The sequence below is a fragment of the Orycteropus afer genome, unplaced genomic scaffold (genome assembly GCF_000298275.1).
Source record: "Orycteropus afer afer isolate SDZICR_OR568_19922 unplaced genomic scaffold, OryAfe1.0 scaffold00320, whole genome shotgun sequence".
In the NCBI taxonomy this organism is placed as follows: Eukaryota; Metazoa; Chordata; class Mammalia; order Tubulidentata; family Orycteropodidae; genus Orycteropus; species Orycteropus afer.
Window position 1 is genome coordinate 4,125,506 of NW_006921907.1, and position 5,962 is coordinate 4,131,467.

Here is a 5,962-nt window from a genome sequence, read left to right on the forward strand (position 1 = left end):
AAGACAAAGTCAATTGTTATAATGAAATGTGCAAAGACCCGGAGTTGGAAAACCAGAAGGGAAGAACACACTCAGCATTTCTCTAGCTGAAAGAACTGAGGAAAATATTTAAGCCTCAAATTGCAATATTGAAAGATTCCATGGGCAATATGTTCAATGATGCAGGAAATGTCAAAAGAAGATAGATGGAATACACAGAGTCACTATACCAAAAAGAACTGATAGATGATCATCCATTTCAGGAGGCGGCATATGTTCAAAAACCAATGGTCTCAAAGGAAGAAGTCAAAGCTACACTGAAGGAATTGGCAAAAAACAAGGCTCCAGGAATTGACAGAATACCCAGTGAGATGTTCCAACAAACAGATGCTGCGCTGGAGGCACTAACTCATCTATGTCAAGAGATTTGGAAGACAGCTACCTGGCCAACTGACAGGAAGAGAGCCATACCTGTACTCATTCCAAAGAAAGGTGATCCCACAGAATGTGGAAATTATAGAACAATATCATTAGTATCACAAGCAAGTAAAATCTTACTGAAGATAATTTAAAAATGGTTGCTGCAGAGAACTTCCAGAGGTGCAAGCTGGATTCACAAGGGGATGTGGTACGAGGGATATCACAGCTAATGTCAGATGGATTTTGGCTCAATGTAAAGAATACCAGAAAGATATTTACTTGCCCTCTATTGACTAGGCAAAGACGTTTGATTGTGTGGATCATGACAAATTGTGGATAACATTGAGAAGAATGGGAATTCCAGAACACTTAATTGTATTCATAAGGAACCTGTATTCATAAGGAATTGTTAATTGTATTCATATGGACCAAGAGGCTGTCATTCGAACAGAACAAGGTGATACTGCATGGTTTAAAATCAGGAAGGGTGTATGTCAGGGTTGTATCCTTTCACCATATTTGTTCAATCTGTATGCTGAGCAAATAATCTGAGAAACTGCATTATATGAAGAAGAACGTGGCATCAAGATTGAGGAAAGACTCATTTAACAACCTGAGATACACAGACAACACAACTTTGCTTGCTGAAAGTGGGGATGATTTGGAGCAATTACTGATGAAAATTAAAGACTGCAGTCTGCAGTATGGATTACACCTCAATGTAAAGAAAACAAAAATCCTCACAACTGGACCAATAAGCAGCATCACAATAGATGGAGAAAAGATTGAAATTGTCAAAGACTTCATATTGCTTGGTTCTATAATCAATGCCAATGGAAGCAGCAGTCAAGACATCAAAAGACTTATTGCATCGGGCAAATCTGTTGCAAAAGATCTCTTTCAAGTGCTGAAGAGCAAAGATATCTCCTTGAAGACTAAGATGTGCCTCACCCAAGCCATGGTATTTTCAATCACCTCATATGCATGTGAGAGATGAACAATGAATAGGGAAGACCGAAAAATTGATGCTTTTGAGTTATGTTGGCAAAAAAGGCTGAAAGTACCGTAGACTGCTAAAAGAACTAACAAGTCTTTCTGGAAGAAGTGCAGCCAGAATGCTCCTTGGAAGCGAGCATGGCCAGACTTCATCTCACCTACTTTGGTCATGTTGTCAGAAGGGACCATTCCCTGGAGAAGAATATCATGCTAGATAAAATGGAGGGTCAGTAAAAGAGGGGAAGGCCCTCAACAAGATGGAATGACACAGTGGCTGCAGCTATGAGCTTGGGTATAGTAGGGATTGTGAGGTTGGCACAGGACCAGGCAGTGTTTTGCTCTGCTGTGCACAGGGTCACTATGAGTTGGAGACGACTCGACGGACCTAATGACAACAACAGCTACCTGTGGCCAACTGACTGGAAGAGAGTGATATTTGTGCCCATTCCAAGAAAAATGATCCGACAAAATAAGGAAATTATCAAACAATATCATTAACATCACATGAAAGTAAAATTTTGCAGAAGATAATTTAAATATGGTTGCAGCAATATATTGACAGAGAACTTCCAGAAATTCAGGCTGGATTCAGAAGAGGATGTGGAATAAGGGATATCAGTGCTGATGTCAGTTGGATCTTGGATGAAAGCAAAGAATACCAGAAAGATGTCTCCCTGTGTTTTATTGACTTATCAAAGGCTTTCAGTTGTGTGGATCATAACAAATTATGGATAACATTGCAAAGAATGTGAATTCCAGAAGACTTAATTGTGCTCATGAGGAACCTGTACAGAGACCAACAGAAGGCATTCAAACAGAACCAGGGAATGCTGAATGGTTTAAAATCAGGAAGGGTGTGTTTCAGCATTGTATCATTTCACCATACTTATTCAATCTGTATGCTGAGCAAATAATATGAGAAGTTGGATGAATGAAGAAGGACACAGCATCAGGATTGGAGGAAGACTCATCGATAACTTGTGATAAACGGATGACACAACCTTGCTTACTGAAAGTGAGGAAGACTTGTAGCACTTACTGATGAAGATCAAAGACTACAGCCTTCAATATGGATTATACCTCAACGTAAAGAAAACAAAACTTCTCACAACTGGACTAATATGCAACATCATGAAAAATGGAGAAAGACAAAGTTGTTAAGATTTCATTTTACTTGTATCCACAATCAACACCAATGCAAGCTGCAGTTAAGAAATCAGATGTCATATTACACTGAATAAATTTGTTACAAAAGACTTCTTTAAAAAGTTAAGGAGCAAAGATGTCACTTTGAAGACAGGTGTGTCTAACTCAAGCCACGGTATTTTCAGTCAGTCACCCCTTATGCATGTGAAAGCTGGATAATGAAAAAAGAAGACCAAAGAAGAGGTTTTGCATTGTGGACTTGGCAAAGAATATTGAAAGTACCATGGACTGTCAGAAGAAGAGGGAACAGATCTATTCTGAAAAAGTACAAGTGGAATGGTCCTTAGAAACTGGTATGGCCAAACTTCATCTGACCTTACTTTGGTCATGTTGTCAGAAGACACCAGTCCCTGGCAGTGGATGTCATGCTTGGTAAAGTGGAGGGTCAGCAAAAAAGGAGAAGATCCTCAATGAGATTGAACAGTGGCTTCGAAGATGGGCTCAAACATAGCAAATTTTATGAGGATGGTGCAGGACCAGGCAGTGTTTCATTCTGTTGTACATGGGGTCACTGTGAGTCACAGCCATCTTGATTGCACCTAACAGCAACAAAGTGATGTCAACTAACTTTCAAAATTTCTGATAATTTAACAGTCATCTCTCACAAACTGGACCAAGCCAGCTCTAGCACATGACTGGAAAATTCTGCCGCCATCCCTACATATGAACCACAGTAGAAACTCAAGAAAATCCACATATGTTTAAAATTCATCTTTAGTTTCCTCTGATACCTAGAGCTAGGGGTCCAGATTCTTACCACTGAGTGAAATTCAAGTCTATCTCACACAGAGATCATGTTTGGTTATTTGCCTATTTATTTCTTTATACCTGCTTTGTTCAAAAAAGGACTTAAAGTAGATTACCTGAATGCATTCAATATAAAAATAGATAAAGTTGAATATAGAATAAGTAGATGAGAAAAGTGGAACAAAGAGAAAATGAAAGTTTTAATAATAAGAGAGAGATGGGTATAGCAAACAAAATACATGTTACATAGGCCTACAAGGCCATTTAAAGTGTCTGCAGGCAGGCTCACTGGCTATCCAATGATGTGCCATTCACAGGAGTTTCTATATCCAGCTCCAATGGATCTGGTCATTTTTGCAGAATAAGGCAGCAACTAGTCTCAGTAGGTCAGTTTGAACATTCACATTATACCCAAGACTTCTCTGGAAATTTGGTAAATGGGTCTAGTGCCCCACTTTTTGCCTGCAGAGGCACTTGGCAGTCTAATGATCTCCCATTGCCCTGTCAATTTGTCAGAATTGCTGTTCTGGAGCAAACCCCAGCCTCCTGGAACAGGCTCGCTAGGGGCACTCACTGGATTGTGAATTCACCAAGCCCCCTCCAAGTCATCCTGGCAGCTTTTGAAAGCTGCAATCCAGATCTTCACAGTTTAACAAGCAGAATAGTGGCCCATGCTTTCTCTTGCAGCCAATAATGCACAAGGCTTAGGAAATCAACTCTTGGGACATGGGTGAGCAGAGAAGCCAGAGAATAAGAGAATCGCTCAAAATGGCCAAGTATCTTGGCTTCAGTGAGCTATTGTCATTGAATGTCTAGAATAGAAACTTTGGCAGGCTTTTCAGTGTTTGTGCTAAAGCTCTAATCCGAGCCCCCGACTGGTTACCCAGGGCCCTTGGGGAGACCCCTGAGAAGAAGGGTTATTTCCCTAGGTTGGCCCAGTTATCAATGATGTATTCCTGCTTAATTAATTTTTTTAAAAAAAGTAAGTACATACCTGGCATGGAGCCTGGCATTGAGTGATGAATTGAATGGTAGCTTTTCTACTTAATCTGCCAAGCATTCCAGATCCCCAAAACTGTCAGTGCAGGCTTTGTGGCAAGGCCTTACTCTTGCTGAGGTCTTGTCTGGGTTAGAGCCCACTTCCCCAAGATTATGACCATGAGACTCCTAGTGCCTCTCACCTCCATATCCCACACTCTATGCTCAGCCAGTCCTGGTACATATTGGGCTTGCCAAAATGTCTGGGCTCTGTGCCTTCCTGCCTGGCTGCACTTCCAGAAACAACCTCTGTAGCCAGGACAGTTTCCTCAAGGGTCTTCATCCCATGCCAGGCCCATCCACTTTCATGCCTTCTCTGGGTCTAAATCTGCAGATAAGACCACCAGAGTGATGCATTTGGGGAAATTGAAGTAATTAATCAGGCATTGGTCCATCAATCTTTGGAGTAACAGCTCATAATGGGAGCAAATATCCAGATTCTGGGAATTCCATGTGCTGAAATCAGTGGGAACTGGCAGAACTTGTCAGTGTTTGGACAGCGCTTGCCCAGTCCTAGGAGAAAAGTTACCTACTATGTCTCCATCCAGCCACATTCCACCATAAATTTCCTATGAGCAGCTATCAAACTACCCAGGCCTTATTTGTAAGGCCAAGATCCCCTTTGGAGGCAGCTTTGGTGTTATGAGAAGAGCACAGGACATAGAATCAGCAACCCATGAGTTCAAAGAATAATTCTTCCATTTACTAGGTGTGTGAACTAACACAAGATACTGTCTCTGAATTTCAGTTTCTCCATCTGTAAAACAGAAGTAATAAAAATATCTTTTTAATAGATTGAACAAGGTATTCAGAAGAATATATATATATATATATATATATATATATATATGTGTGTGTGTGTGTGTGTGTGTCTTAATAAATTAAAACACAATGCAAAGATTTTATATTTCTTGTATAGCTGATTTCCCAGAGATGTTAACATTTTAAAAAGCTGCCAAGGATTTGGTAAAAAGAAAGACTGATATTAAGGAGATTCTGGCTTCCATCTGGTGGCGTAGTTCCTAGGGCATTTGACTGCTAGCCAGAAGGTTGGTGGTTCACACCTACCAGGCACTCCACAGAGGGAAGATGAGGCAATCTGCTTCCATAAAGATTTACCACTTCAGAAACCCAGCAAGGGGTCGCTGTAAGCCAGAATCGACTCGGTGGCAGAGTTTGGTTTGGTTGGCTTCCAGCAACAGAAAAGTAACTTGGCCAGAATAACTTGCCTACAGGTAACAATTACAAAATCTAACCAAAATATGAAAAAGAACTGTAGAATACCAAGAGCAGACAGGATCTGGAGGAGAGAACAATTCTTGTACAAGAACTGACCCACTGAAATTTATGAGTTAGCAGCTTTTTGCCTGATGGCATTCCTCAATTTCTTCAGCTTATGATGGCAGAGAACTACAGTCTTACTATTTTGAGGTGTCAGAGAATAGAGTTCTGATCAGTTAAAATGCCTGGAAAGTTTTAGGAGGGGGCAGTTTTTGAAAAGGAAAAGGAAAAGCTGCAAGGAGGTGACTGAAAAAATCTGCAAATAAACTGCTAAAAGCTATTAGCTGATTGCTGA